Below are 9,196 nucleotides of genomic sequence, written 5' to 3'. Positions count from 1 at the left end.
TGGATCCGCTCTAATCACATCCTCAGGTAATGTCAGAGAGTCTTTTGCATCAGCCCGACTCCTGTCTATATTGAAAACATCAGTTTTCCTTTTGACAGTGGCATTCAGACCTGGGGCCCTCACACCTCTTTTCTTTCCGCAGTACCCTATAGGTTTCTGACTCTGAAAAACACTTTGCATTTCTGACCTCGTGCTGATATTGTATTATGACAGGGTGTCCTTTGTGCACAATCCCATCAACTGCAGCAATTTCATATCTCTAATCCCAATAAGTTTTTATGCTCAGCACTGGCTTGATATTTTCTTTGGTCATCCATGTAGAATTACTTTCCCCAAACTGTTGTCAACTTGGGTCATTTTGTGTTACTTGTTTGAACTTGTCAAATTTCATTTCAGACATGGGTAGTACTTGACTCATATTTACTTCAAACTCCTCTTCCTGCAGTTCATTGCTTTCATTATTTATAGGTGTTCTTGAAAGCATATCTGCTAAGCTCCTTACTGGGCCTGTATTTCACATTTAATGAGTACTTTTGCAATTTCATTACATTTTTCTGAAGTCCAGGTGGCTCATTGTACAATGGATTTTGCTCTATGGCTCCTAGTGCTTTATGGTCTCTTTCTACCTTGATTGAATTCTTCCCATAAACATATTCATGAAAATACTTGTGATCTAAAACAATTGCCGGCATTCCGGTTTTAGTGCGAGCATAGCTTTTTGGCGTGTTTTAGCCAGTGGCTCGGATATCATCTTGCAAGACAGCCATGACCAAAATGACCTTGGGTCTTAAGCTCCCTGTTAGCCTCAGAATGTTCCAGTGTTGATGCTTCTCTGACAGTTTCTCTTCACACCAAATCTGATTCTATTTCCAGTCATCTTTGAGTTGTTTTGGACTATCTGTAAGGAACACTCAGCAGTGCCCCTTCACAGTGAGAGAAAAAGATATTAGTTTACCTGGATGGCTTTTCAGGGAGAGGTCGTGATGTTCAGCTTTTGGACCAAGGGGTCTTGGTCAGTGTGTACCCTTCTCTCATTGCTGCAGTACCAATATTATTAGCAGGAAAACCAGTACGGATGTTCTCATGATTTCCCCAAAAACCTCCTGGTCAGAGATTTTCAAAGATGGTCTGAGCTTTTCCTGGAGCTGGCAAGCTCCTTTGCTGTTGAATACTTCTACCTGCCTTAATTCATCTGCCCTCACCTGACTAGCTGCAAAAAGCGCTACTAGAGAACATAAGCATTTTTGTGTTGTCAATGCTCATGGTCATCCTAAACATTGGATGATCTTTTGCGGTTTCAGTCTCATCTTAATCCTCTCGGGTCTGGGCACAATATGTTAGTGCTGAGACCAGCCTACAGAGATGTTTGCTTGCAGCTCCTACAAGAATTACTGAGTGAAATTTTGCATCCTTTCCATCAACCTCACCCAGCTTCCTATTATGAAAATCCTCTTGAATTTGGAAGGCTAGACTTGCACACTTCAGGCATGCCCGCAGGCTTCCTTTAGATGTTGCATGGAGGGTTTTTTTTGGTTTATTCAAATCCTTATTTTGCTTGTGTTAATGAAAGTCACACTTTTCTGTTGACCAAGTTGGTCGGTTTCTTTATGCATTCAGTATGTCTCGTTTTGTCACCCACTCAGGTTCAGCTGTTGTCTTGTCTTTCAGTGTCAGTGGGACTTCATACAGTGCATAATTTTTACGTAACTTTAGCAGTAGTTTTCAATGTTATGGCCAGTGGCATTACTTGGGTCCCTCTCTTTGTCACCAAACGTACTGAGAAAGCACATTTCTGAGGGTCGTCTTCGGTTGGGCAAGTTAATCGCAGTCCATAGCACTTTTATTGGCTGCCTTTTCATCTGTGGAGCAATGTGTTTCATGCTCTTTGCACAATCCAGAATTTAATTTCAAGTCTTTTTAATTTCAAGGTGAGAAGGTGTTTCAAATGGAGGATCTCTTGGAGGTCAGTCACTCTGGTAGAGTTGTAGAGGTGGCTTGTGGTGGGTCTCACACAAACTCCACCTCACCTTGAAGTTTCATGGTTGCACCCAAGGGTGGACAGGAGAAGGGAAGGGTCTGGATGACTGAAGGAACTCGGTCTACCAGTTGACCTTGGCCAGAGTAGGAGGAAATTGCCTAATGGGCTGGGAGTCCACATGAGGTCTCTGGGTGGTCTGGAGCTTGGGTTAACACCATAATGCACCTAGAGCTTCTGATCTGCTCCAAAGCTGGATAAATTCTCCTGCGTTTGGGCTCATGCAGCCAGTTTTTCACACCAAATGGATTCATTTGTTCTGCTGCTCCTTTCCCCTGTGACCGCATATGCAAGCAAGACCTTTGAGGTCTCCCGCCCTCAAAATCTGTGGCATCCTCCCATGCCAAGCCCTCCCGAGGAGAAAAACAGAACCACCAAAACAAAGGTAAAACATTTCAGTGGGAGATTTCTCCAGCAGGCAGCCCCCTCTCCCAAAAGCAGGATGCACCAAATAACGGAGCGAGCTAACATTAAAAAAAAAAATAAAGTCCATATGTGTATCACGAGCATTTAAAATGGCTGGGAAATTCTTGCTTTTTGGGAGTGACCAGTTCATTGCTTTGCTAAGTATCTTTCTAAGCCACCTCTTGTCAGAAGAAGAGAATAAATGAAAAGAGAGAAAGAGAGAGAGAAGAGAGAGAGCGAGAGAGAAAAAGACCTTTGCATAGCTTGAGCCTTTGTGCCGTGCATTCAGACTGATTTGTACCCTTTGTAGTCTTAATTATTTGTGAGAGCAGGATAACAGGAGTACCAAGCTCACCCATTATTTCCTGCATAAAAAAAGGCACACAGAAGCCGCTGATCGGTTTTGAATTAGCAAACATGATACTAAAAAAAAAAAAAAATAGCGGGGGGGGGGGAGAAGAGAGAGAGAGAGCATAAAAAAAATTCATTAATATCATCAGGGATTAGGAGGCTGATTAAAGTGTAGCTGTTAGCGTATGCAAATGAGCGATAGGCATTTATCAGAGCCTGTGCAAGCTGTCTCAGAGCTGTAAAGCCCACGTATGTTTTTCAGCTGATTAAAACAGTTTTAAGTTCTGGAGGATTTTTTTTTTTTTTGGGGAGAGAATAAAAAAAATTAAAAAAAGCCACCATCATCTATCCTTTTCCTTTTGGCTAAATTCCTCTAAGTGCACTCCAACCATTTCCACTTGAATGCACTCACTCTCTCTCTCTTTCTCTTTTGGGTAATGAGAGTTTGGGAAGGAAATGAATGCAAACGAAGCAGGAGGCTTGCAACAGCTTTCTCGGCTTCCCTATGAACTTCCCAAATGAGGCCATTGGAGGCTGCACCCCAGCAGCATCTCCGAAATGTGCACATGCTCCAACGCTGCAACGCGACCAGGCTCGGGCCCCGGGGAGAAGAAATGGGCTGGTGGCTCTTCTTCATCAGCTCTGTCATGCTTGGGGGCCACCCTTTGAGCCCTGCCTCACCCTGTTCACGCTGGGATGGTACGGGAGGCCCCATCCAAACCCAGCTCCCTCTTACAAAGCTGGTGTATGGCTTAGCTTGCCAGAGGGACATAAAAAACACAGCAGAGGAGCAGCGTAAGAGAGGGCTGAAACTAGTCTGTGCAAACATAACCGGATTTCTTTTTTCTGCATCCCACACCCCGTTGGATTTGGTTGTGCTGGCCAAGATTTGCTGAAGAGACTGTTTGGGGTTGGCTTTGTTCTGGGGTCCCCAAGTGAAAAGCCCCAAAGGGATTTTCTCAGAAAACAGTGGCTAGATTTAACACTTTCCAGACACCTCGGAAGGGTCATTTAACACTGGCACCTAAATCTGTGCTCTCTTCTGCAAACCTGGTTCAGTTAATCTACATCTCCAGCACCTCCAAGGAGGAACCAGTAGTAACACATGTTGAAATGTCCCTCTGTTATTGCTAATATTAGGACTTTATGCACCCGTTCATCAATACTACATTCAAATTTGGCTTCCCTGGGGTATGGTCTCTTATCCATAATCTAAGTGTTCTTTTTTTCTAAGGCTCTGAGCAGTTCAGGACTGTTGCTGTTCCTCTACTTGTGGTTCCTTTGGGAAGGGAATTTCACAGCCGTGGGAAGCAACAAAAGTGGCTTTGGCAGACTGCTTTTGAAGTGAGGCAACTGGTTGAGGGGAGTGAACTACCAGAGGAAATTCTGGAATTGTCCTAGATGTGGGAAAACCGTGGTGGAAGTGGCTAAGGATTTGTTTTATGTGGTTTATCACGTGAATTCAGAATTTGTCACGTGGATCTTCAACTTACCGCATACGTGGAGTGTGCATCATGGTGAAGCATCACTTGGAAGCGCAGGCTTAGCTCAGAGTCTGCCAGATTTCCCATTATAAACAGACAATGGTATTTAAAGTGGTTATAACTTTGCTGTAAAATTTTGCTCTGTTGAAACTTGGCAAACGAGGTCCCTGCCCAACAGCAATTTTTTTTTTCTTGTTCCATATTTGGAAGTAAATCAGCTTGGCCATTTATGTTTTAAAAGATTGCTTCTTTTGAGTCCCAGACTCTCATTTCTCAGGCTGGCAAGAGCTCCCAGCGCTGCAGGGAGAATGCACCCAGCGTAGAGGAAGGGCTTTGTGCCTGTCATTGCACAGCGACTCCTTCGAATAATCAGGGAAGCACTTCGGCAGGTCCTGGACTGCGTCCCATCCCATATCCCCCCTGCAGAAGCCTGGTTATTCATTGCTGTTTCAGACCATTCATTACTAACCAAGACCAGGAAGAAGTATTGTGCCTGGGCAGAAAATAATGAAACAACAGAAGGGGGCCAGCTTTGCAAATAGCTTGTGAGTGACTTGGTAAACCACGGCGGTGATAACACAGTTGTGCTCAGCACAACGTTTATCACATGAACGGTAGTAAGTCCTTGTGGGTGCAGCTGGGAGGAAGGCGGCAGAACTCAGCAGCAGGGCTACTGGGACGCATGAGCATCTGGAGGATGGGCACAGTCACACTGAGCTTTAAACTACTCAAAGGATGCTGCTGGGAATGGCTACCCAGCAAGGCTGAACTTGGTGCCAACAGATAGGTCAACACTGTGTCCAAAAGCAGGAGCAAGCAACACCCTTTGAAAAATACAGGGGAAACAAGTTATCATGAAGGAAAACAAGGCACCTCCAAGAAGACTTTAAGTATACCAAACCAGGAGCCAAACAGGTGGCTAAGGTACCCTACAGTGATGGGTCGAGGGATAAAGTATTATTTAGAAGTGGACTTCAAGATTGGAAGAAGTGATTGACACTCAGTGTTAGTAGAGAGTAGGATGCTGGAGCAGGACGGTTCTTCATCTGTATTTGACACTGCAGGCATCCATAATGAAGTTGGACAATCAGCCCTGGACCTCGCTGACCTTCAGAAGACCCAACAGAACAGGGGAACTGGACACCACCCTGGTGAATGACATTGGGATCAGCAAGTGCAAGGTAATGCCCGGGGAGTGAGGGAAAGCTGGTGTCTCATAGCTGTGCTGACCCGCAGGTTCAGTGCGTATGCCCAAGCTCTGGCTCTAGAGAAGGGTTACTGATCTATGCCTATTTATTCTCTTCTGAACAAGTCTTCCTGACTCAGCAGATCACTAACCAAATTCTGCAGGTCATCTGTGTAATAATTTTAAGGACAAGAAGCCTTCCCAGATCTTTTTCCATGACAGTGTTACCCTTCTCTGTATCTTTTACATATCTTCCGTGGGACCTTGTGAGATGGGAGCAGATCTGCACCGTGGCTCACAGTGCAGGACTGGTACAGGATCACTGCAGTGTTCTCTGCTTTATTCTCTATCACTTTCCTGATGACAAAAAGGAGCAAGAAACTATGACTTGTTTTTTTTTAAAAAAAAAAAAAAGCCATAAATGGTGACGAAGCTGACAGTGCCATTGCCGAGTGTGGGCTCCCACCTTGAAGCCGATGTGAAGTCCTGGTTGTGCCACATCCAAAACGAAACAAGAAACCAACAAAAGCTTAGAGACAGGCAATACAAATCCTTCCAAGTGTGGCTAGAGTGATGATATTGTCTCTGTTTTTTCCCAGGAGAGAATGAATAGCAAATGAAATGACTGTAATAAACGGCATAAAGAAGGTCAAGCAGGCAATCAAATTTTTTTTTTAGACAATTACAACAGTGTCTTGTTCAAAGGGACACTGAATAAACTTGAAAGGCAACAGAACTGAAACTGATAAAAAGACACTTTTGTGAGCAATTCATACATAGCTTAGGGAATTCATTGCCCCAAGATATTGCTGCAACCAAGTTCTCCAGTTATGTTACACCAAAAAAAAGGCATTGCAAAAGATATAAACCTCCGAGTTCCAGGACTTAAGGAAGCTTATTCCACGGCAGCCTGTCCTGGGGTTTTCTGCCTCTCCTCCTGGCATCTGTGGGAGTATGGTGACACTGTACTGGACACTGGTGCTGTTCTGAGCAGGTCCGGCTGTTCTTATGTCCTGGTATCTGGAGATCTCCCTATTGTAGCTGGCCCTCTGGGAGGTGGCACTGTGCGCTGCTCTGGTGGAGCTGGCAGGAGAAGAACATTTTGCGTTAATGAGAAAATTGGGAATGTTAATTTCCCCTGAGGCTGGACGCAGGTTTCAGGACAGAGCGCTCAAAGTGGTCGTTCCCACGCTGGGAAAAGAGGTGCGTCGTGGAGCAACAAGGGATGGGGTCTGCCTGGGAAGCAGAGTTGGAGCTGGGAAGGTGAACGCTTATCCCTCCCAGCTTGAGTCACCCCAACCAGCCGTAACACTTGCATTTTTTTAGATTTTCATTCAAATTAAAGCAAGTCAAACCTCAGCTCGGTGGCAAGGAAGAGAGAATGACACAACAGGCTCTTGGAGGGGCCCGCGGAACCCCCTACTCTATCTGTTGTGCGCTGGGGCGTAGCTCTGTGAAGACAATCCCAAACCATGAAGAAAGTTCTCCAGGCAGAAGCGGAGGAACTTCTGCCTTGGAAATGAACTACAAAGAGGCTGAGCATGCCATCTGCAAACCACCTTGCCATTCCCAACCTGGGCATCCTGGGTGCTGAGTAAAGCAGGCAAAATAGCACGGAAATAGTACGTAGTCCTGTAGTACAATAGTACATTGTTTAGTCTGGAGAAAAGGAGGCTGAGGGGAGACCTTCTCGCTCCCTACAATTCCCTGAAAGGAGGGTGTAGCCAGGGGGGGTCGGTCTCTTCTCCCAAGGAACAGGCGACGGGACAAGAGGAAACGGCCTCAAGTTGCACCAGGGGAGGTTTAGACTGGATATTAGGAAAAATTTCTACACTGAAAGGGTTATCAAGCATTGGAACAGGCTGTCCAGGGAAGTGGCTGAGGCACCATCCCTGAAGGGATTTAAAAGACAGGTAGACGTGGTGCTGAGGGACATGGGTTAGTGGTGGTTTTGGCAGTGTGAGGTAGATGGTTGGACTGGATGATCTCAAAGGTCCCTCCCAGCCCAGACAATTCTATGAGTCTATAACTGAGGTTCTTCTCTCCGGGCTTAGGCATGAGAAAACAAACACCCTAATTATTGCATTTAACAACTTCTTGGTCTTTCATCTTATGACATTTAACTTTCTCTGGGTGTGTACCTGCATGGAGTCCTCAGGTGAAAAAATCATATGCAAATAGCTATTTGTAATTTATAATTGTCTGCAAAATACAAAATGTTGCCTCCCCCAAGGCACAGCTATGAAATTTTTGCAGCTTTGCTTGCAACAGAAAAGTTATAAGCCCCCCATTTTTTCGGTTAAATAACAGTAATCAAGCAATTCTGAAAAGTGCTGTTTCAGTGTAGCCATTCAACAGAGCCAACCAGTTGAAGCTGTGGTTGTCCATCTGCTGAGGATGATGCCTGAGTTTCAGAGGCGGCTTGGGGCGAACTTGCTTTTGCTGGTCTCCTTGACAAGGCAGCGTGGAGACACAGGGCAGAAGAGCTGTACAAGAAGAAATACAGCTCAACTTCTAAGCATTTTTGGACCTCTCCAAAGGCTGGCTGCAGCCTCCTGGCGCTGACAGATGAAATTGAAGTCCCAAGATGTATTGCAGCAATTCCGCCAAGGAAGTGCTAACAACAGGAAACACAATGCAAATATAATCGAGGTCATCAGCCCCTTTTCCTTGCATAAGTACTTAAATATGTGCTCGTATTGCAGTTACTTAACTGTAATTGCTCAGGGCAAATGCGAGATCAGGTCTTTACGGTCGCTGAGCAGGTATTCTTCCCTCAGGTGATATATTGGTTTCCGACCCTCCTTGGGCACGCCCTGTAAATATTTACGCACCTCCAGTCAACAGGGTTTGTGTGTTTATTCAAAGAGATGACAATTAATATGCAGGGGAAGGAGTTTTCAAAGCTCCTTACAAATGTGGTGTTACCTGTGTAATCGGTACAGGAGACAATGACAGATGCTGGTCAGGAGTGGGTGGCACATCCAAAAGATGCCTCTCTTGGAGGGATCTGAAGAACCTTTTTTCTTTACTTTAGGTGGGGAAAACCGACTTTGAGCAACCGCTGAGCGATGTTAGAATTGCCACCCTTGAAAAGACACAGATTACTCACTGATGGCACTAAACTTTCCCTCACACCACTGCCAGATGGCCTCCTTGGTCCCTCCAAACCTCATAGCTATTTTCATCCCTCTTGCAGCTGCCCCAGGGGTGGCCATTTGTGGCACTGATAGAGTTAATAAGTACGAGGCAATCATTTTTACAGCTAACTGTGCTGCAGTGGGACAACAGAAATGCTAAAGAATATTTACTAAAAGGCAGAACACTTGTAAAAAAAATATATCCAAGCACACATAATTACCACAGCATATCATGCTTTCATTTTGCAGCTTTCTTGATAACTTCTGGCACAGCTCTCTGGCAGGGAGAGTGTGGGTTAGTGAACAAGCCATCCGTGCGTCCTTCCCCATCTTTGTGGTGCCAAAGAATTGGATACAGCCCCAGCTGAAGCTTTATTCTTGGTTTAATGTGCGGATGCAACTGGCATACTTATGTTTTTCCTGAATGCCTTCTATAGTCCAGACCAGGTTAGAGGAACCGGGTACCTAAGGACAGGGTGAAGATGATTTCTTGGGAGTACATCATGTTAGTGCGAGCCATGTTGTGCACCTCCTGTCTCCCTTGTACGCCCCTTGGTGGGTAGAGTTGCTCACCAGAAGGACTTGTCTCTCACCT

The sequence above is a fragment of the Larus michahellis genome, chromosome 6 (genome assembly GCF_964199755.1).
Source record: "Larus michahellis chromosome 6, bLarMic1.1, whole genome shotgun sequence".
In the NCBI taxonomy this organism is placed as follows: domain Eukaryota; kingdom Metazoa; phylum Chordata; class Aves; order Charadriiformes; family Laridae; genus Larus; species Larus michahellis.
This window is presented reverse-complemented; position numbering follows the sequence as displayed.